Raw genomic sequence first — 24,040 nt, forward strand, 5'->3', positions numbered from 1 at the left:
TAATGAGAGTACTTTTGATAAATGACTTTGTGAGCATAGTGGGTGAACATAATTGAAGATAGCAACATAATCATAGCAATTAGTTAACTTGGCATGAACAATACTTTTGCAAGAGAGAGAATTTAGAGAACATGACAACAGTTGAGGACCGGATTTATGTGGAGCCAGTCCCCCCTCCAATAGGCATTTGTATTATGATTTCTCCCATTAAGAGAGACTTGTTACAATACAATCTTTGTGTTCCTTGTGACCTAGGTGATGCAACGAAGATCGAAATCTTCATGCATCACAAACATAACATAAACCTAAAGAAAGCTTTAACTATCCCAAGCCTCAGTCCCAAGACCTCAAACACCTTCGAAGTTGGAGAGAGCTAGCAGGGAATGAGAGTAGGGAAGAGGAAGAAGAAACATTTTGTAGGAGAAACAATTAGTTCTTCACTTATCATAACTCTTGTTGCTAGCATACATGATAGCATAGTAATGCATAATAAGGAGATGGAAAGCTTAATCATTGAAGCATGGCTCTTGGTTGGATTTGCACTCCATATCCAAGAGTGTTGGTGTAGGCTCTCAACCTCTACTTGCATGGAGAAGGAGAGGGAGATCTTGCACTTTGCATCGCACACAATGAGAGTTTTTGTGAGTGTGTGTGGGTGAGTATACCCCCTACGCAACCCACTAGCTTGCTTGGGTCGACCCCCCCTTGTAGCTCATGCTTAAAGCTCATTGGACCCATCCAGGCCTAGCTAATCACAAGCAGGAGGCATTACAAGCAGCAAGGGTACCCTTGAGACAAGTGTCCCCCTTTCCCCTTTGAGAGAGAGGACTAGATAAATGCTAAATCATTTAATTAAATCTCCTAAATTATTATTGGACCCCTTGGGTGGCCAACCAATAGGCTTCAGGCACACCATGAGGGCAACATGAGGAGGAACTTGACAAGTGTCCCTTTTGCTTTCTTTGTACCATGCATGCCTTGTGTGAGTGTGTGGGTGTTCTCTCTCATCCCCCCTCATGTAGGGCTCGCCCCCTCCTTGTAGGGATTGAATATTTCACTTTTTGACACCTCAAGCCCCTCATACATAGGCCCAGTTTCCACCACAAGCATGGATGTTAAGCACTTTAAGCTTGGGCTAGGTTCTCACCTTAAGTGCAACCCTAGCATCTCAAGCATGTCAAGCATGTCAAGCACCTCAAGCATCTCAATAATTAAGCACCTCAAGCACCTTAGTCATCAAGCATGACAAGCAGGACAAGCACCTCGAGCTGGGTTGGGTTCCCGCGCCTCAAGCTCAGCCCTAGCTTACCTAAGGTCAAAGGCCTTTTACACACATTATTGGAGGTCTTCAATGAAGCTAACCCTAAGGTCTTATGCTCCATTAGTTAGCCTTGATCTTTGATAGACCATCTCTCATTTGAGCCCCTTTACCATTGGCCCCGTGTTGAGATAGATCTATAAGCACATGTCTATATCTTAACACTTGTTCCCATTTATTCTCCCACATTCAGTGATCAATTTAATATGAGGAAATCATTTGGGTTGGTTAGATATTGGATATTGGATTTTATGACAATTTGCGTAGAGCCTGCCGTACAGTTCAGCGTAAAAAGAGGACTTTTGTACACTCAACCACGTCAGCCTGCTGTCAACGGGATTTTCGTCTCAAATCGCGATGCATTTTGCGGGATCTGCCACATCAGCACTGCTGCGGATTTTCTACCAGCCGGGGTGTGTGGATGTGTCCTCTGCTGCCCCCTGTCCAGGGCCACGACACGTTACCAGTTTGTGACATATTCTACTTATTTGTCAAAGTCTTGGGTAGGGTAATCTACTAGGCTTGCTATATAAGCAACCCCTTGCCTCCATTGTATATATATTCAGTTATTCATTGCCAAGGTTGATTGGTTCAGGAGACTCTCTCTCTCTCTCTCTCTCTCTCTCTCTCTCTCTCTCTCTCTCTCTCTCTCTCTCTCTCTCTCTCTCTCTCTCACGCGCGCTCACTCCCTTGGTCTCTACGCTTCCACATCGTCGGCCTTAGCGTGGAGGAGCCCTTGTCGTTGCCCCCCCCCCCCCCCCCCCCCCCTCCCTTTAGCTGCATATCAAAACGTTGGTGTTTTTTGCTAGCCGAAGGAGTAGCACCCTGCAATGTTTTGAAACGCTAGCAACCCAGCCTATTGCTGTCGTCGATAGTGAGTCCCCCTCTTTCCCGACATTTTGAAACGCTGCCAGGCAGCAAGTGCCAGGCATCGTAACCCCTCTGCAGTGTGCGTTTTGAAACGCTACCCCGTAGCGACTTGGCAACCCCCCCTTCTCACCTGCGTTTGAGACGCCCAGTCTGGCAGCCCGTTGGACAATCACCTCCCCTAATTGCTAACCCAAGTGCCCCCTCCTCTCTCGTCATATACCAGCGTTTTAAAATGCTCTGAGAGAAAGTGAGTGTGGAGGGCACCTTTGGACAGCTAACGAAGGAATTTGGTAGCCTCAGATTGGAGAGCCTTGGATGGTGGATCACAGAGCCTGAGTGGCTTGTACGAGGGAGTAAAGAAGCGGCTTGGATGGCAAAATAGCAAGGATTTGAGAGCTCCCACACGGCAACGTCAAGGCTGATTGCAGTGAGTGCGGAGCGGCTTGGGGAATTTTTATCGGCTTGGATGGAATTCTTAGCCATTGCTATGCACAATCTATTGTGGTGCTTTGGATTTGTTCGAGGCCTATCACAGGGCAAACGTGTGGAGCGGATATCAACGACACTTTCGGATTTCAAAGAGGGAGAGCAGATTGTGCAGAGCCCATTGCATGTGGAGTTCCCTTTGTGGTGGTATTGATTCGTCTTGGATCTCTTTCGGCTTGGTTTGTACGGCCATTTTTTGGAGTGCGAGAAGGTACCCGATTACCAGATCTTGCAACTTCAATATGTCCCTACCTTGCTCGAGGTGCGACGACATCGACCAAAGACATCCAAAAGCTATGGATAACGGATTGTCACCATCCATTTAGCGGCCTATGCAATGGCTCAGTTCTCAAGGAACCCAACAGGTTGTTTGGCTCAAGTTTGTGAAGTCAAAAGAAAATGGTGGTGTTCGCTAGCGGACAGCGGCAAAGGTCAGTTGGACAAGGATGGCAGTACTGGTACTCAGTTAGCTGCCTCGGTATCCAGGAGGTACGACCACGATCATGATTGTGATTCGACGCTTTTTTTGGCTCGGGAGTTTGAAGTCCAAGGTAAAAGCAAGAATTCACTTGAAGACAAAGTCAAAGGCAAGCTGCACAAAGATTACGGTATTAAAGATTCGGTAGAGGAGATTGGCATGGCACTCGTGGCGGTGGCCACAGCATAGTGACATAAAAACCCGTTTCAGTCTTCTGAAACCTCGAAACGGCCGAAATGTTTCGGCGAAACGTGCGAAACGAGTTCACTTTTTTTTTTGGCCCCCTTTTGACCAGTTAACCTCAAACCACCCGTTCGGGGATTTTTTAACACAAAGGCCGCCTCAAAAAATCGATAGATTTTTTAACCCTCACGCGCATCGAATAATCTCTCTCTCTCTCTCTCTCTCTCTCTCTCTCTCTCTCTCTCTCTCTCTCTCTCTCTCTCTATGAACCTTACACGTCATCGTGGGCCCCTCGTCTTTACCTCCACGTTGTTGCAGCTGGCTGCCGACTTACGTTGTTCACTCGTGACTCACGTCTCACATGTAGATTTTGGTATTTCATGTCTTTACAGATGAATTTGTATGTATATTCAATGTATAATTATGCGAACATACATATAAAACAAAACCTGTGTTTTGCTTTCTTTGAGCTCCAAAACGAAATTTTTTGGAAACCTCGAAACCCCAAAAAACATGAAACCCCGAAACGTTTCATGTCACACTGGGCCACAGTGGCCTCAACGTCAGATTTCAAGTCAAATGACAGGTGTCACCACTAGCTTCAGCCAGAGAGAGGCTTGTGAGTGGCAGAGGGGCAATCCATGCTCCCTATAACTAATTTGGACCCTTGTGTTGGAGTTCAAGTTATTGGTGTTTGGACCCATAGGTCGGGTTTCAATGCACGTGCATCTGGCAGGGAACCAATCAGACATCTAAAACATTATGGATGGGCTAGCCAATTAATTGTTGTTGGTCAGATTATGGACATGATGTGTTCCAACAGTTCATTATCTTGGAGTTTCATATTTTTGACGTGATGTGTTCACAATTCACAAATGGGGATTATTGGACGTAGTATGTCCTCTACATTTCAGAAAATGGTGAAAAAGAAAGAATCTTGTGAAGATTCATTTTGTCACATCAAAGGCACATGAGGCGAGGAGCAAGAAGAAGTGGTGTGGCAGCAAAGGCGCAACAAAGGAGAAAGTCAAGGGCGCAGCCAGCCAGGGCAGCTCCCAACCCTCGCGCGATGTAGGCCCGAGAGGGGCGCAAGGCAGGTGGTAGGGGAGGTTTTGCGACAAAGTAGGCTGAGATATTTTTTATTTTTTATTCCTAAAGATTTCAGAGCATTCATTGTGGGTTGGTCTAGCTCAAAAAGTTTTACTCGAAACTACAGGTCACAAGCTCAATCTCGTTCAAGCAAATGAATTTTGGAGACTCTCCATCCTTCAAAGGGAACTTTAGAAGATTCCATCCAATAAGAATAGAAACGCACCAGTATATGCACTGATGTAGATTATTGGGCATAGCATGGTCTACGGTTCAAAGTTTCTACAAAGGCAACTGATGCTCAAGATGGCATTACTTTCAGGTACAAAGTTGAGGAGAGAAACACCGAGGTGTATCCAGTTTGTAGCCATTACTGGGGTGTCGATGGTAGCTTCTTCATCGACTTGGTCTCACTATTGATGTCCACTATGAGCTGCAAGAGTGTGTTAAAGTTTAGGCATCTCAAGTGAACCCAATGTGATCCCATTATTTAGTTTGGCTTTTAGGTATTTATTTTACTTATTTGTCAAAGTCTTGGGTAGGGCAATTTACTAGGCTTGCTATATAAGCAACCCCTTGCCTCGATTGTATATACATTCAGTAATTCATGGCCACGGTTGATTGGTTCAGAAGACTCTCTCTTGTTCTCTCTCTCTCTCTCTCTCTCTCTCTCTCTCTCTCTCGTGCTCACTCCCCTTGGTCTCTACGCTTCCGCATCGTCGACTTTGACACGTTCATGGTGGACGACTTTGTTGATGCAAGGACAGACACCCGCCATGGGTTTACTTCAAACAAGTGTTTGCATCTGCATGGCTGTCAAATGAATTTGACCCAATGTCATGACGGATTGGCATTAACTCAATGCGGCTTCTTGCAAAATCTTAGATGAGTACAATCAGAAGTTCTATAAAGCATTGCTCTCATTAACTTCCTACAGGTTTGTGCCACTGAGAGAGCAGATAGAGAAGTATTGTTGTGGGCTGCCTAAAGGGCTCAAGAATTACTATTTAAAGAACAGAGTGGCCACCCTTACTTAGCTTATGGAAGTTGCCAACATTGGTCATGCCTTGTTGAAGGGAGAAGACAGTGGATTCCAAGGCAACGTGAAAGGGGTCTAGTCAAAGAAAAATGCAGCAAAGAGGTCCTTTGCAAAAGCAACTCTTGAAGCTTCCCAGGGGTCGGGAAATGTAGAGAAGGGTAAAGACTCAGCCGAGTCTTCTAGAGGACGGGCCAAAAGAAAGAAAAGTCAAGGGAAAAGTTGCAAGACATTACTTGGTGAAGTTCAAAAGCTATCCACCTATGGATATAAAGTGGATGGAAGAAAGTGAACCGGTACAATCACGAAATGTATTTCACTTTTACCTTGAATCCTCTGGTCTACAACCCACGTAGTCTCCAACTTAGATCGCTTCAGTAGAGCAAAGTTCAAAGGGCTTGACACGTGCTCAAAAGAGAGGTGATGATAGAGCTAGCACTTCATTAAGGATTTGGTGCAATAGAAGTGTACATTGCTTGACAAAAGTATGAAGATCTCATTAAGTCATTTGTACACATGTTTGATAGTCTTTCCTGCGGATACATGCGATGATAAAAGAGTGCTAACCACACTGAATCATCTGTTGCATGTATAGGATGCATGCAATCGAAGACGTTCGTGATTTCAACAGGGGGGTATGTCACGAGGCTGTGACAACCACTATATATATTTACTGGTTTCTTTCCCTTGATTTTTATTTAATTTTTGGGACCCTCTTGTTGAAATTACAAATGCCCGGACATTGCATGGCAAGTGTGACCGTTGTGCGAGAGTTTCACCCGCAGGAGTCACAGCCAGGCAACCACGAGATGGTTGGGCTGATTGACACTGGAATTTGAAAAGAAGTGGCTAGGCTCAGTTAAACTCATTTAGGCCCCTCGGCAAGACTTTATAAGGTGGAGGGTACTAGGAATTAACCAAAAGGAGCAAATTAAACACATGGCAATAGGAGAGCAACCTGCAGGCCAACTCAACTTCCAGAATGTCTCATCCGGCGCCCATTTTTGAGTGAAGGCTGATTTTTGGACTTCATTGTGAACACAGTGTGTGTGTGTGTGTGTGAGTAGTGGGTGCATGTGATCACAGCTTTAATGGAAACTTGCCTTCTCCCTTGTCTCATGTAGCGCGACGATTTGCTCTCGTGCATCTCTCTCTCCCCTTTGCACATATGATAATGCTCCTCTAGTTGGGCTTCTCAGATGACCATGTAAAGTTTTGGGGGTTTTATGCACGTTTGCCAAGGCAAGAGCCTTCTGTACAGAAACTGGATTCGCTAATTGCTAATCCCCCTACAGGTACGCATAGTTTCATCGCGAAGGAATGCCAAAAGAGAGAGTTTTCTCGCGTGAAAACTTGTCCGATTCAAAAGGGAACTGTCCCATTGCGTACGGGATCCTCTGAGACATGCGTAGATGTGTTTGCTCCGCTCAAAATGATGCGAAACAAAAAATTACAGCCTGCTGTGTTTTTCTGCAAGTTTGCACCTAAACTGCAAAGTAATCTAGGGGAGCCTCGGGTGCTTGTACATGACAATTTTGAGAGATTTCCCATGGGGAATCTCATCTAATTCAAAGGGCAAGTGACCCTACAAGTGCTGGAGGTCGAGGGCTACCCACAGAGCACGCAAATCAGAGCGCACAACAGAGAATTACAGCTTGCTGTAATTTTTTGCAGGTTTAAGATTTTGGCCAGTTTTGATGCCTTTAGGTCCTAGGAGCTTCAGGGAAGCTAGAAAATCATTGAGCAGGTGTTTTGGTGTATATTGGGGGCAAAAAACGGAGAATTCATCGTGCTATAATTACTCGCCATGTTCTGTAAAGTGCTCTAAAGTGCGTGGAAAGTCATTGTTTACTTGGGATTTTGTCATTAGAGACTAGAAGTTTACAGGTTTTTCTCAAGTGTAATAAGAATAAAGAAATACCGAAAGAGGTGCTAGTCTTTGGGGCCAACAGGGTGTTAGTGTCTGCTTGGAAGCGCTCTAGCTGCCAAGCCGTGCTTTGTTTGAAGTGTTGATTCCAGTCACAGGTTTATTCGTGAAGTTTCTCTGTGTCGTAAAGTTCACAAGTAAAGTTTATCCAGTAAAGATTCGGGTGAAAGCTAAAGTCTATTGCCCTACTGGCCGGTTACAACAACAATTGAGCCTAGTGGGGGGCATCCTCTCTTGCGTGCCCAAGAGGGGGTTGGAGCAGATGGCAGGGCTGCCTAGCATTTTGGCATGACAACAGCCTAGCGTTTTTGGCATGACCTTAGCCTAGCATTTTTGCTCAGTAGGACAACCCCATCGTTTTTCATGGGCAGCAAATGAATTGCTCGGAGATCACCTCTACGGTGCACCGTTATCTCATGACAGCCTTTCACAAGCCTTGTGCCCATGTAGTAGTAGGTTTCCTTCACCGAGATCTACATCCACATCCAGATCTAGCCAGGAGGAGATGCACGAGATCTATGCTTTCAGAGCATGTTGAAGGTGATGTCCATGTGGAGACCGTGTCAGTGGTTTCATGTGGAGGACCAGTTGGCAGTGTTAGAAGCAGTCATAGTTGTCTGCATCTTGGGTCTATCCATTGGGCATGTCAGTTCTATGCCAGACCACCCTTGGTCACTTGTATGAGCAGATTGTTATCAACATGGAGAGCCTTTCCCAAATCTCAATCTCTCTCTCTCTCTCTCTCTCTCTCTCTCTCTCAGATGTCCTGTCTCTCTCTACCCCAATGATCTCTCTTCTCCACATTTGTTCCTTGTTCATGTGTTCGGTATCGCAGGTGTTCTAGATCGGAGTTGAGGTACCCACCAGATCATGAGCCAGTTCTTGTCTTCATTGCATTTTCCGCTGCCACCTTTTACATCCTTACCCTTTCGTTTCCGTAGGTGTGCCTTCTCAAACCGTAAAAGCACCCAATCATTCTCCTTCAGCTGTAACTCGCGTCGATGCTTGTCTGCCGCCGTCTTATGCCGTGCTTGGGACTTCTCAAGAGCCTCGCGCACCTTAGCAAAAGCAGTGTCCAGATCTCGAGTGTACTGATCTGCTTCAAAAATATTACATTTGGTGCTTAGAAACGGTGGAATCTTCTACTCCACTATATTTGGAGAATTTCATGTCTTTCCTCTAGTTCCTTGAGGATATCTTTCACCAATCATCAACCTTTTGAGTCACGTAGGCAACTCGTCATTCACGTTGTGAGCGGGATGAAAACACACACAGCGCCTCTATAACGACCCGACACACACTCTTGGGAAGATACACACACACACTAGGGGACACCACTCGGCTTACACAACACACCTGGCCGAGACAGGAAACACACCTATGGAGTGAGAGGAGAGAGATTATCCACTTGCCCACTCCACACAGACACACACACACACACACACACACACCCAAAAAAACTCAGCTCAAAAGAGGAGAATTTCTGATGTTTAGATACAATTGAGCTTGGGCCAACACCAATGGGGCAAATAGCTCACACAATATAGGTAAAATAAGCCAGAGACAATCACAAACTAGAGCAGAAACTTCGCTCATAGGAGAAACTTACACAGAAAAACAGCAGGAAAAGAGTGAGGAATTTGGCAAAATGGACAGCACCATCGCGTCCGTAACGGCCCAAAACCCCAGTCTACAATGTCAAAGTGCTCAAATCCGACCTCGGATGAGCAGTTTACGGCCAAAACAGGCTCCAAAATGAGCAAAAACACACCTGCGGCTGTTCCTCCTCTCTTCTCCACGTTTTTTCTGGTCTTCTCTCTGTTTTTTCAATTCCCACACTTAGCTTTATTAGTTGGGCACCCTTGGCCTTTTAGATGACCTCAAACGGACCCCGAACAGGCCAAAAACTGACCTCGCAGTGCATAGTTGTCACCTTTTTGCATCATTCGCACACCTGGCACTCACCTTTTTTCCAATAATGCATCTCGCCACCACGTGAAGTGGCCCCAAAAAGTGGTCCTAATGATGACCTTTCTGCATAACTCTCACAAGAAAACACCCACGTTGTGTCCGTCCTCATCCGCGTGCAAATATTGACCTCGTTCGCCCTCCTGACGCCACTAGATGCCATCTGACGCACCTACTTACCTCATGTCTTCGGCCCGCGGATAGCTTCCTCGAGAAGTTTTACGCGCTACCAACTCCTCATTATTGTAGAAAAAACACACTAGTACTGGTAACGATGAAAATCGATGCACTATGTACATGTTGTCCTACCTGCACACATGTGGGCCCCACGTAACCACCTGGCTCTGGAAAATGGGCAATCCTTTATTCGATGCACCATGCATGTGTATATACATATGCGCAATCCCTTGCTCCAAAAAACTCTTGACATAATTTGCCCACCCCCTAGCCTGCTAGAGCATTCATGCTCAGCAGCAGCACTAGTAGATGCTCATTCCACCTGGATCAAAAGGCCAAAGGCATATCGCCTGATTCACAAGAAGCATCATAACACCACACCTACATTTGTCAACAATCAACCAAAATGCACCATAGGCATATTCAACTAACACATCCGCCCTGTCTGGAGTTCCAAAAGCATAAATATTGCATGCCACATTCAACCCAACCGATAGAGACAACTCAAGTGACTCATCACCTGGCATCTTGGCTTCACCAGCCATAGAAACAACCTGCAAATCATGCACCCAAGTAGCTAAAATCATTGTGTGAAGGTAATGTTGTTGATATCCAAAGCACAAAAGTATCCCCGCAGCACACATATCCCTAGCATAGGCATCCACATAGTTGAGATTGGACTCATACATGCCAAACCCCTTCTCATCATCATAAGCATACTCATCATCACACATAACTTTATCCACATCATAATCATGGCTAGCACCACTATCCATAGCTTCTAGCATGGGTTCATCAGTCTCCAAGAATACAGATCCCTGCTCTAAACCACAATCATGCTCACAAATCGGTTCAATCACTGCACATACATCAAAATATGGCTTCAAAACAGGCTCCACATCCAACAAATCCACAAAATGGCTCTCAACCTTGCCCTCTTCCCTAATTTCCAAGGAACTAGTATCCAAAGATACGTGCTCATCATCAATAACCTCAACCTCACACTCACACTCAGAATCACAAGGTACACAAGTAGCCAATGCATCCTCTTCAAGACTTTTCAATCCTGTATCCAAAGCATTACTCACCTCTTTAGGCTCTTCCAGAAACCTGTCAACCTGCAAGACCTCTTTACGCTTCACAATAGACCTTGGGAAGAAACGAGAAACATCATAGAATAGGCTACTTTTCACCTGCTTAGGCTTAACTTCATCTTCCATGTCAAATCCATCTTGCACATGCATACCTGTACTGATACCATGTTCCTCAAGACGCTTAAACTTCCATTCCTTGTGCTTTGCAATGCATACCGCATCTTCAAAAGACTCGGGCGTCTTCAACTCAACCTCGAACCGCAACCAAGGTGACAAACCATCAACAAAAGAACTTTTCTTCAATGAACAAGGGGGGGTCTCATCCTTAAGAGCAACACACCAACGAGTCCATAAATCTATAAAAACTTGTATATAGGCGTCAACACCTTGACAAGAACCTTGCTTAAGAGCATTGAGCTCATTCCATACTGCATTTTTTTCAACCAAAAGAAAAGCGAATTCTTCCTTCAAGAGATTCAATACCTAGGTCATATTATCTCTAAAGATGGTATCCGAATGGATCCATCAAAGTTAGAGGTAATAAAAGCATGGCCTAACCCAAGAAATCTACATGAGCTAAGAAGCTTTGTTGGTATGTGCGCATACACACGACTTAACTAAGAAGAACATTAAGTTTGTATGGACTGCTCAGGAGGAAAATGCTTTTGAAAAGCTCAAAGAGAAGCTTACTTCCCAACCAATCCTCGTGCTTCCGGACCTCTCAAAGCCATTTGAGGTCCAATGTGATGCTTGTGGTGATTGCCTTGGAGCAGTTTTGCTTCAAGAAGGGCATGCCATAGCATATGAGAGCCGAAGGCTCAATATTGATGAACGAGTCTTGGGAATTTATGAGAAAGAGCTTTTAGCTGTTCTACATGCCCTAGACACATGGAAGCACTACCTATTGGGAACTCCATTTATCCTACGAACCGACCACCAAAGTCTCAAGTATTTCATGACGCAAACCAAGCTTTCCGACAAACAAATGAGGTGGGCAAATTTTCTTTCGCAATTTAATTTCCATATTGCTCACATAGTTGGTAAGCACAATCAAGTGGCCGATGCATTTTCACGACGACCCAAAGTTAATGTGGTATCTATAGCTACTCACAATGATCTATCCTCTATGATAGATGAGTATGCTACTGACCCTGACTTTAGAGACATAATGTCAGCCCTTGCTTTGGGGAAGAAAGATGAACCATTCACCTTGCAGGATGGTTATCTTCTCCGCGGCAATAGGCTATGTGTTACCCATTCCCTTCGTGAGAAAGTTATGTATGAATCCCATGCTCCTCCATATGCAGGGCATAGAGGTATTCAACCTACTCTCCAAGGAGTAGAGACGTACTTCTATTGGCCTACCATGAAAGTGGACATACAAGAGTATGTTTCAAAATGTGTAGTATGCCAAAAGACCAAGGATGATAGAGGGAAGCAACCTGGATTACTCCAGCCATTGCCTATCCCAAATTCACCATGGGGGAGTATATCCATGGATTTCATCTTTGGATTACCCAAGTCTATCCATGGGAATACAGGAATATGGACAATAGTTGACAGGTTAAGCAAGCAAGCAAATTTTATTCCTGTCAAAAAGACTATTAAGGCACATCAAATGGCAACTCTCTTCATATCTTAGATTTTCAAGCACCATGGATTACCCACATCCATCGTGTCAGATAGAGATCCTAGAATGACTAGTAATTTTTGGAAAGGTCTCTTTGAAAATCTAAGAACAAGATTGAATTTCTCTTCGGCCTATCACCCACCAACGGATGTCCAAAGTGAGATAGCCAATCTTACGATACTCGATCTACTCAAGACTTATGTTACCGAAGTAGATCAATGCTCACAATGGGAAAAGTACTTACCTCTTGTAGAGTATGCCTACAATAATACTGTACATACTTCTACGGGAAAAGCACCTTTTGAGATCATTGAGGGAAGACCTAAAAGTCCCTTGCTGCTCAAAGTACATGGGAAGATCTTCACCGCCGATGAGTATAGCCGTGACCTACAAGAATCTTTTCAAAAGATTAGGGAGGCTATATCCATCTCTCAACAAAGGCAAAAAGCTGCTGCTGATAAGCACAGAAGAGCCTTAATGTTCAAAGAAAATGATGGGTCTTACTCAAGTTTCCTAAGGCTCGATTAAGGCAAACGACGGGCAAAAATCCTACGGGCCATCAAAAGTATTATGCTAAACTAGCAAAAAGATACTATGGTCCTTTCCAAATCTTGAAGCCCATCAATGAGACGGCATATCAACTCAGGTCGCCGAACCATTGGCTCATACACAATGCCTTTCATGTAAGCCTACTTAAGCCCTATAAAGTAGAGCCACCAACTGAACCAATTATTGAAGACCCTCCCGAAGTTGAAGACCAAGAAGAGGTGCTACAACCCGCAGCTGTCCTTCGGCATCAAGACAAGGTACTACGACATGGTAAGATTATCCGATGGTATCTTATTAAATTCAAAAATTATCCTTTTGAAGATTCTAGATGGATGCAAGGAAAACAACTTAAGGATAGTATGAACCTTGTCAATGCTTACAATGCTACATTAGAGTAAGCAAAGGTACAAATTTCTTTTAAATGACTCGTGTTTTTGTCTTATTGGACTAGTCCTCTTTTTAATTGTGTACAAATTTAACTAGTATGCATGCTTAGAATCATGTTTGTGATGATGACGTCTCTCAAACACCAAGTAGAATTTGTCACTCTACTTTGGGAGAATGAAATGGACTAAAGAGTAGACATGCTTGTGGCAGCTATGTCTCCCAAGCACCAAATGGATTAGTCATCCATCTTGGAAAGACGTTGTAGAGTAAAAAGGGATCCTCTACCCGCTCAGTAAAATTGACTAATGACTAAGCCTTTATCTCTTCTACCTCATAGTCGAGGATGACTATGATTTCAAGAGAGAGGTAATGTCATAAAATCTAGTATCTAATATCTAACCAACCCAAATAATTTTCTCATATTAAATTGATCATTTAATGTGGGAGAATAAACGGGAACAATTGTTAAGATATAGACATGTGCTTATAGATCTATCTCAACACAGGGCCAATGGTAAAGGGGCTCAAATGAGAGATGGTCTATCAAAGAGCAAGGCTAACTAATGGAGCATAAGACCTTAGGGGTAGCTCCATTGAAGACCTCCAATAATGTGTGTAAAAGGCCTTTGACCTTAGGTAAGCTAGGGCTGAGCTTGAGGCGCGGGAACCCGACCCAGCTCGAGGTGCTTGTCTTGCTTGTCATGCTTGATGACTAAGGTGCTTGAGGTGCTTGATGATTGAGGTGCTCGAGATGCTTGAGGTGCTTAATTATTGAGATGCTTGAGGTGCTTGACATGCTTGAGATGCTAGGGTTGCACTTAAGGTGAGAACCTAGCCCAAGCTTAAAGTGCTTAACGGCCAAGCTTGTGGTGGGAACTGGGCCTATGTATGAGGGGCTTGAGGTGTCAAAAAGTCAAATATTCGATCCCTACAAGGAGGGGGAGAGCCCTATATGAAGGGGGATGAGAGAGAACACCCATACACTCACACAAGGCATGCATGGTACAAAGAAAGCAAAAGGGACACTTGTCAAGTTCCTCCTCATGTTGCCCTCATGGTGTGCCTGAAGCCTATTGGTTGGCCACCCAAGGGGTCCAATTTAGGAGATTTAATTAAATGATTTAGCATTTATCTAGCCCTCTCTCTCAAAGGGGAAAGGGCGACACTTGTCTTAAGGCTACCCTTGCTGCTTATAATGCCTCCTGCTTGTGATTGGCTAGGCCTGGAGGGGTCCAATGAGCTTCAAGCATAAGCTACAAGGGGGGGTCGACCCAAGCAAGCTAGGGGGTTGCTTAGGGGGTATACTCACCCACATAAACTCACAAACACTCTCATTGTGTGCTATGCAAAGTGCAAGAGCTCCCTCTCCTTCTCCATGCAAGTAGAGGTTGAGAGCCTACACCAACACTCTTGGATATGGAGTGCAAATCCAACCAAGATCCATGCTTCACTGCTTAAGCTTGCCATCTCCTTCTTCTTCATTACTATGCTATGATGTATGCTATCAACAAGAGTTACGATAAGTGAGGAACTAATTCTTTCTCCTACGAAATGTTTCTTCTTCCTCTTCCCTACCCTCATTCCCTGCTAGCTCTCTCCACCTTCGAAGGTGTTTGAGGTCTTGGGACTGAGGCTTGGGATAGTTAAAGCTTTCTTCAAGTTTATGTTACGTTTGTGATGCATAAATCTTTCCATCTTCATTGCATCACCTAGGTCACAAGGAACACGAAGATTGTATTGTAACAAGTCTCTCTTAATGGGAGAAATCATAATACAAATGCCTATTGGAGGGGGGACCAGCTCCACGGAAATCCGGTCCTCAACTGTTGTCATGTTCTCTAAATTCTCTCTCTTGCAAAAGTATTGTTCATGCCAGGTTAACTAATTGCTATGATTATGTTGCTATCTTCAATTATGTTCACCCACTATGCTCACAAAGTCATTTCTCAAAAGTACTCTCATTAATTTTCGCTACTCTCAAATTAAATAGGCCAATTCCATTACACAAATCCTATGCAAGGAAGCTTTTTGGAAAGTTGCTTTGATGTTCAAGCAAGGCTTTTAAAAGCTTGCTTTATTTATTTTTTAAAGAGTTTTTGGGGCTCTGCTTTTGGCATCCCTTGTAAACCTTTAAATACGTAGGTTGTGAGCTCCCACTTTGCAGAGCATCTGGATGCAGAGTCTGAGGGTGAGACCCCTCCCCCTCCCTTGTACTTTGAGCACAGATTAATATAAAAAGAAATACCAAAAGGGCCACCAGTTTTTGGGGCCAATATCTCTAGGCACGGAACTCCACCGGGCCGTGTCGAATCAATTGTGAACTGTGAACTGTTTTGAAGTGAATCTCTGCTATGTTGTTGTAGAATCTGACTTGAAGTATCCAAGTCTTTTACACTGGTATCAGAGCACGGCCAATTTCTCTTCTACCGGGAAATCCAATCCTTTTCTCGCGACACTTATGGATTCAAACAGAGATCAGTCGACTTCCTCTGCATCTGGGGATGCGAAAGAGATCACGAAGAAGATTCTCACGAGGAGTACGGCCCGCCACCTCAACCTACTCAGGCAAAGATTGAAGAGATGGAGCGTCGACAATTGGTTGACGATGTGTCAAAGATGATGATCAATCTTGCGAAGGATCCCAAATTTGCCAAGTTTTTGACTCAGACATCCTTCAACGAAGTGCACTCTCAGTGGCGGGAGGCCACAGAACCACCCCTCAAATCGGCACTAAAGAAACCTCCTACTCCGAGGAGGTTTACAGAGCAACAATTGGAAGAGGCGGTTGATACAAGGACCACCCAGCTTTTTGACGAAACCAACAGAACCAAAAAGCACGACAAAAAGAAAAAGAAAGGAACTGATTTCCCGGGTTATTTGGGTCGTCAAACTACTTTTCCCTCGGCATGAAAGCAAAAGCATGTGCAATTTGAAGGATTATCCAGTTCTTCTTCTTCTGACAATTCTTCTAGCTCTTCTGACTCGAGCGAAGAAGACAGGAAAGGGAAAAAGCAAAGCTAAAGGCAAAGCTTTGGAAAGGGCAAGAAAAAGACAAAGAAGCCTAAGTTTGCACGGTTTCTGACAATTTTCCAGAGAACTCGTCTTCACATAGTTCGGACTCCGATGATCACAGATTTTATGCAAAGAAGAAGAATTTCTATAATGGCAACCAATGACTTTCTGGGAAGATAAAAGCAAGAAAGTTCAAGAATTTAAAGAAGGTGGACGGTCAATTAAATTTGACACTTTTTCTGGATTCCGAGATGCTTCGAGGGATTTGGCCTTCATAAGCAGTTTGATATAGCTTTCTTTGGAGGACATTACTCAGAGCACTCCAAGATTTGGAGGGCTACCTCTTACTTCAAGGGAAATGCTTGAACATGGTGGTCCACTCTTCTATTGAAACAAGAAAGCGCCAATTAAACGGCTGAAATTTAAAAGGCTTTTTATTTCTTCTTGGTTGACTTGGGAGTACGAACATGACATAAGAACTTCTTGGAACCATATCCTGATGACCAAGAAAGATATCTTGGACGCATATTGCGAGAGATTTGGGAGCTCTTTTCTACCCGCTTCTTCATTTAAGAAGATCTCATTTAAAGAACAGATTGAGCGGTTTACCTTGGGACTTCCTATTGAGATCCGAGATCACTGCTTAGAGCAGAAGTCAGATTCTATTCAAGATCTGATGAGTCATGCAAAACGGGGCTTTACCATACACCGGGCAGTTTGACTTACCTCACAGATGAGATCATGACGCAGAAAACAGAAGACTTCTAAAAATAAAAGTAGAAAGAAGAAGAGCCCCCAAGATCAGAAAGATAAGGATGCACAACCCCGGCTCACTCCTCGGGAGAGAGCCAACTACATTAAAGAGGGAAAGTGTTTTAGATGCGGGGAACAAGGACACATCTCCGTCAAGTGCCCTAAAAAGGAACAGAAAGAACAAGATGAAGAAAGGCCAAAGAGTTCAAAAGCCTGAGGAACGTGGACGGAAAAGCAAGATGAAAGCAGGACTGGTTCCAGATTGCATGGGTACTGACCCAAGCACGATTGATGAGAGTACAAAACTTTGCCGAGCTTGGGGCAAAGTGAAAGATCAAGAAGCCTTGATTTTCTTTGATGAAGGAGCCAAGGCCAACTTCATTTCACCTGAATTGGCGGCGCGGCTCGAGATTACACCCGATTTAATGGGACCACAAGCAAAGGCAGTTCTAGCGGCACCCAGCTGGGACGTAGCCACTACACCTGTCATTGGCAAACTCCGGTTGCATTGTCACGGGTATTTGGGACACAGGGACTTCTACATAATGCCCTTGGAAGGTTGTGATGTCCTCCTGGGCATTTCCTAGTACCATAAGAACAACTCCGTGGTCGATTATCGGGCGAATAAAGCGACATTGACCACTCAAAAGGGCCGAAACATTGTACTTGATGTGAAACTAAAGGGCCACTCTGTCCCTACTGTATCGGCTTCCGCCATTTTGAAATTAATGAGATCCAACCTGTTTGTTTACTTGATCTTTTTCAAAGAGTTGAATGATGAACAGAGGAAAAATATGTTTGAACTTGATAAAGAACGCCAAGATTTTCTCCACACTCATGTCTATTACTTTTCTGAGGGCCTGCCAGGCGAGGTGCCACCAGCTCGTCCTGAGGATCATACCATTGATCTGATACTTGGAAGCACACCACCAAACCGGCCACCTTACCGTGTGAGCCAAGCCCAGAATGAAGAGATTATGAACAAGTGAAAGACCTCTTGGAAAAGGGTCTTATAAAGCCGAATACTTCACCTTACTGCTCTTCGGTGTTGTTGGTTTTGAAGAAAGACGAATCTTGGAGAATGTGCATTGATTATAGAGCTCTCAACAAAATCACCATCATTAACAGATTTTTGATTCTTAGGATCGATAATATTCTAGACCAACTACAGGGATCCGCTTGTTTCAGCAGGATCATTTCGAAGAGCGGATATCATCAGATCCGAATCGCGCGGGAGATGTCTACAAGACAGCTTTTCAGACGACCTTCTGTTTATTCAAGTTTTGGGTTATTCCTTTTGGGCTTACCGATGCTCTAGCGACCTTTAACCGAACTATGGACATGATTTTCAAAGAGTACTGATCTTTTGTGGACACTTTCTTTGATGACATATTTTTTTGTGGGCACTTTCTTTGAAGACATAATTGTCTTCTCCAAGGATGAGGCAGAACATAGAGAACATCTGCTACAGGTCTTTCAGGAATTGCGGGATCACAAGTTGGTGATCAATGCAAAGAAAAGTGAATTTTTCCTACCAGAGATCCACTTTTTGGGACACATAGTCTTAACAGCACGAGTGCAGATGAACCCGGCCAAGATAGGGACTATCCGTGATTGGCCCGATTTGAAGAATGCCTACAAAGTTAGAAGCTTCTTGGGCTTATGTTCTTACTATCGGCGGTTCATTAGAAAGTTTGCAGAGGTTGCTTCCCCTTTGCTTATCTTGACATAGAAAGGAGTCCCTTTCTTGTGGGGACCCACAAAGGTGACTGCCTTTTAGACATTGAAAGAGAAATTCACTACGTGACCAGTTTTGACTTTGCCGGATTTGCAGAAATCATTCGAAGTATATTGTGATGCTTGTGGTCGTAGTCTGGGTGCGGTCTTAATGCAAGAAGGCCATGTCATTGCCTACGAGAGCCGATTGTTCTCAAGACCGGAATTGACAGCATAGATATATGAGAAAGAGCTTTTGGCGGTTATCCATGCTCTTACTCAGTGGCGACATTACCTACTCGGAGTTGATTTTACAGTCTTCACAAATCACCAAAGTTTACGCTACTTCTTGTCATAGAACCAGCTATCGGAAAAGCAGATGCGGTGGGCAAACATCTTGTCACAGTTTCGCTTCCAGATTGTCCATGTGCAGGGACAAAAGAATTTGATGGCAGATGCTTTGTCCCGGAAGCCGTTGGTTCTGGCTATTTTGCGATACATAATAGGAGCTTCGAGGATATGGTCAATCAGTATACCACAGATACAGATTTTGCAGATATTTTTATACGGATACAGAATGGGGAGGTAGTAGCGGGATATTCCATTTGGGATGGCTACTTGATGAACAAAACGATGTTGTGCGTTACACAACTGTTGAGGGAAAATGTTTTAACCGAATGCCACTGTCCACCATTTACAGGTCACCGCAGCATTGCTACCACCTTGAAAGGTGTGGATAGATACTTCTTTCAGCCGAGACTCAAGAAGGACGTGAACGATTTTGTACGCAATTGCTTGGTATGCCAAAGGTCAAGTTTGACAGGCATAAAGCATAGGGATTGTTACAGCCTTTACCCATAACCACCTGCCTCTGGGAAAGTATTGCAATGGATTTTATTTTTGATCTCTCAAGAATACGGAGTGGGCATGATAATATCTGGATTGTTATTGACAGATTTAGCAAGAAAGCTCATTTTATTCCAGTGAAGAAGATAGTCAAGCCGGATCACTTAGCGAGACTGTTTGTGGCCCAGATCTTCAGATTACATGGCATGCCTGAGACAATTGTCTCCGACAAAGACCCCAGATTCACGAGTTTGTTTTGGAAGGCTATTTGGGAGAACATTGGCACACGGTTGCAGTTCTCCTCATCTTTCCACCCTCAAACAGATGGGCAATCGCAAATTGCAAATTCAGTCGTACTGGATTTATTGAAGTCTTACATCTCGGATCAGAAGACTCAATGGGAAAAGTATTTGCCCTTGGTGGAATTTGCCTACAATAACAGGATTCACTCTTCGACAGGGAAGGCGCCATTTGAGATTAATGAAGGTGCTACGAAGGTTTGACTTTTCCTAAGCACTAAAGATAAGATTTTTGAAGCCGACCAGTACACATAGGACTTAGACATGGCTTTTGCCAAGGTCCGGGAGGCTTTGCAAAAATCTCAGGAAAGACATAAAAATGCAGCAAATCGATGTGGCAGCAGATCGACATCGTCGCGATTTGAAATTAAGGAGAACGATTGGGTGCTCTTACGTTTTGAGAAGGCATGCCTGAGAAAGAAAAAGGGAAACGAGCAGCCTTTTCCAAAGCTTAGCATGAGATACTATGGACCTTTCCAGATTTCCAAAAAGATAAATGATGTCTCCTTTAGACTGAAGCTGCTCAATACTTGGAGGATTCACAATGCTTTTCATGTGAGTCTTCTGAAGCCTTTTAAAGGCGATGTGCCCGATGATGGGGAGCTTGATGAGCAACCCGAAGTGGAGGAAAACGAGGAGATATTCTCTAGAATAGATTTTGGCACATAAAGATAGAAAGGTAAAAGGTAAAATGATAAGGCGGTTCTTGGTTAAATTCAATAACTATCCCACATTGGATGCGAAGTGGATGGAGGAGGAGGACCTGGCAGATACTCCTTAGATTGTGAACCTTTACCTTGAAGCATTTGGTTTAGCATAGTCTATTCCAAAGAGAACCTCGAATTCAGCTTGGGCGGAATTTGCACAAGAGGGGAGTCGCTCCACTCCTTTATCCACAGATTGCCCCGATTTTTTATACTAAAGTCACTGATGTCTCTTTTGAGTTTCAAGGATACGGTGAGCTGACAGTATTCTGATGTAATGACTTTATGAACTGGAATTAACGATAATATGATTTTGATTTGTTCTTGACTTGTCTAAGTGCATGAACTGATAGACGAAATGATTGCAGCATTTTGGTAGACATGGTTGCAATAAGGATTAGTTAATCGAGCATCTATGAGGTCCTGAGTGGATCCAGATGCGATTGCTAAATATGTTGCTGGTCAGATCCGAATGAATTTTTGAATGTGATTTGTCATGTGATGTGACTGTCAATTGATACATGTGCTAGATGTGTGTTCCTAGTGCATCGGTACTAACAGTCAGTGTCTGCTAAGACAGTTTATGGCCTCTGTCTGTTTTGCATGCGTAATCGAGGGTGATTACTATGCTTTCAAGAGGGGGGTATGTCACAAATTCATGACGTGTTGTGGCCTTGGACAAGGGGGCAACAGAGGACACACCCACACCCCGGCTGGCAGAAAATCCGCAGTAGTGGTGACGTGGCAGATCTGTAAAATTCACCGTGATTTGCGGTGAAAATTCCGTTGACAGCAGGCTGACGTGGCTGAGCGTACGGAAGTCCTCTTTTTGCGCTGAATTGTATGGTAAGCTGTATGGAAAATCCTACGCAAGGCAGCTTTTGGGAAAGTTGCTTTGATGTTTAAGCAAGGCTTTTGGAAGCTTGCTATATTGTTTTTGTAAAAGAGTTTTTGGCAGCTTTTGGGGCTCTACTTTTGGCATCCCTTGTAAACCTTTAAATAAGTGGGTTGGGCTCCCACTTTGCAGAGCATCTGGACGCAGAGTCTCATAGTGAGACCCCTCGGATCCCCTTGTACTTTGAGCACAGACTAATACAAAAAGAAATACCGAAAGGGGCGCTAGTTTTTGGGGCCAATATCTCTAGGCACAAAACTAAGCCGGGCCATGTCGAATCAATTGTGAATTGTGAATTGTTTTGAAGTAAATCTCTGGTGTGTCGCTGTAGAATCTTGACTTGTCCAAGTCTGTTACAAAATAAATACCTAAAAACCAAACTAAATAATGGGATCACATTGGGTATTTCACTTGAGATGCCTAAACTTTAACAGAACGTACATTGCCTTTCAATAAAACGGCAGCTTTCCTGATCTTGGAGGCTTTTGTAAAATTCCCCTTTGTATAAGCCCTATCAAATTGTTGGAGGAAAGTAAGAGCCTTCGTCTTCTCCTCAAATCCGTTGAAAGTATCAAACTTCACAGCTGCACCACTTCTTTGTATAGTTTTGGCTTTTCCTGTGCTCCCAAATTATCATAGGGAGGTGTCTGCAACATAACACTGTAATAGGGATCATCGGCGCCCCTTGGCCATTGACATTCTGAGTCACTGGTGCCATATTTGCCTGCTAGTTGAAAAAACCAGCCATGCCAAAATTGCCATGTGGCATCCCAAACTGGCCCTGATGGCACTGAAACCCTTGCTACATGCCAATATTACCATAACGGGGTTTGACATCATGCCCTGCATACCTCGAAAGACTGTCCTAGCATATACTGTTGGTTTCCAGGCGCATAGCCAGCCATGCTTTGAAACACAGATCCACCCCCGAAATACCCAGGATATACCGTGGGTGGTGGAAAAACCTGATGCATAGCCTGTAAATTCGTTCTCTGTCCATTTAAATGGACTCCAAAAGGTGGCTGGCTGAACTGGTATAGCTTGTGGAACTGGTGTCCTAACAACTTGTTCGTGGACAGAAGGAATTTGCCTTGGAGCCCCAACTGACTCTCCAACATGCGAGTGCTCCTTGCCTTGTTGGGACACATAAGGCACCTGGGCTTGAGCCTCAACGGGCTCTCATGAGAAAGTTGCCTTGTCTACTATGACGCTGGTGGCGCTTGTAGAAACTCCATAAACCTAGGATTCTACACCAACTAAGAAAACACATTCACAGCAGCAACTAACGGTGTCCTAAACGCATGCTCTTCTAATTTCCCAGTCATAACCCCTTGAACTTGTGGAGCATTCACATGAACAAAAGATACAGACAAGGGTGGCCATGAACTCTAACCAACCTCAAAAACTAGAGAAACTTCCTGTCTGTCCTGTGAAGAGGAACCCTCTTCCTTGGTGTCATTCGTCCTATCAGCCATAGTGTAATTCCAAGCTCATGTGCTTTGTGTCTTTGCCACAAACCAACCAAGGCTCACTCTTTGAGAAAAAAGTGATTCTGTGCCGGCAACAAAACCATGTAACCGGCGCGTAGGGCTGTAGACTTTAGCTTTCATCCGAATCTTCACTCCATAAACTTTACTTGGGCTTTACAACATAGAGAAACTTCACGAATAACCTTGTGACTCGAATTAGCACTTCAAATAAAGCACGGCTTGGCAGCTAGAGCGCTTCCAAGCAGACATCGACACCCTGTTGGCCCCAAAGACTGGCGCCCCTTTTGGTATTTCTTTATTCTTATACACTCAAGAAAAACCTCTAAACTTCTACAAGCTTTCCCACTTTTATCGGACTCAAATTCCCCTACTCTAACTCAATTTCACTAGCATGACCACAATAGAAGTCTCCACGGACAAAATTCCAGGTAAACGATGATTTTCCAAAAAAAACCTAATCTGAGAAACCTTTGTTCCTTGCTCAGAATCCTCTTGGGCAAATGCTCTCATCTCTTAGGGCATGGAAACCCTTTGGTTCAAATCCATTATCCGCCTCTAAACTCGAAGTCCTCTACAACAGTCTACCGTTCTATCTTAGACATAGAGTCCGTTGGGCAACTCTATTCCCCAATTAAAAAACTTGAGAGCCAACAACTCTCAAGTTTTGTTTTGGACATAGAGTCTGTCCTTGGGAAACTCAATTCCCCAAGCCAAAGACTTGAGAGCCTACAACTCTCTGATCATTGAATTTAAACCCAAACGTAGGGCATGACAACCTTTCGGGAGCACCTAGCTTTGTTCCCTTGAAGCACTTTCTCATGCAGAGTGTTGCTAAATTGACTACTTTCTTATTTTCTGAGTAATTTCTACTTCATGAAATTAGGACATTTAAATTTGTGCACTTGAGATCTGAGAGTGAGACTCAAAAAATTGCTCATACAACTAAGAACATAAATGTCATTTAGTTTTATTAGTGCAACATCACTGTTAATCTTATGCTTTGTGCATTTAAATCTATCCTGATATCTGTTTTGATTATTGCAAAAACATTTATGTTGATTCTAGAATGCAAGACCCAACGTTCCTCGTGCGACTGTTGTAGCAGAGCATGTAAGTCTTGGATCTCTCTCTCT

The sequence above is a fragment of the Adiantum capillus-veneris genome, chromosome 7, assembly GCF_014529385.1.
Source record: "Adiantum capillus-veneris isolate H3 chromosome 7, ASM1452938v2, whole genome shotgun sequence".
Lineage (NCBI taxonomy): Eukaryota > Viridiplantae > Streptophyta > Polypodiopsida > Polypodiales > Pteridaceae > Adiantum > Adiantum capillus-veneris.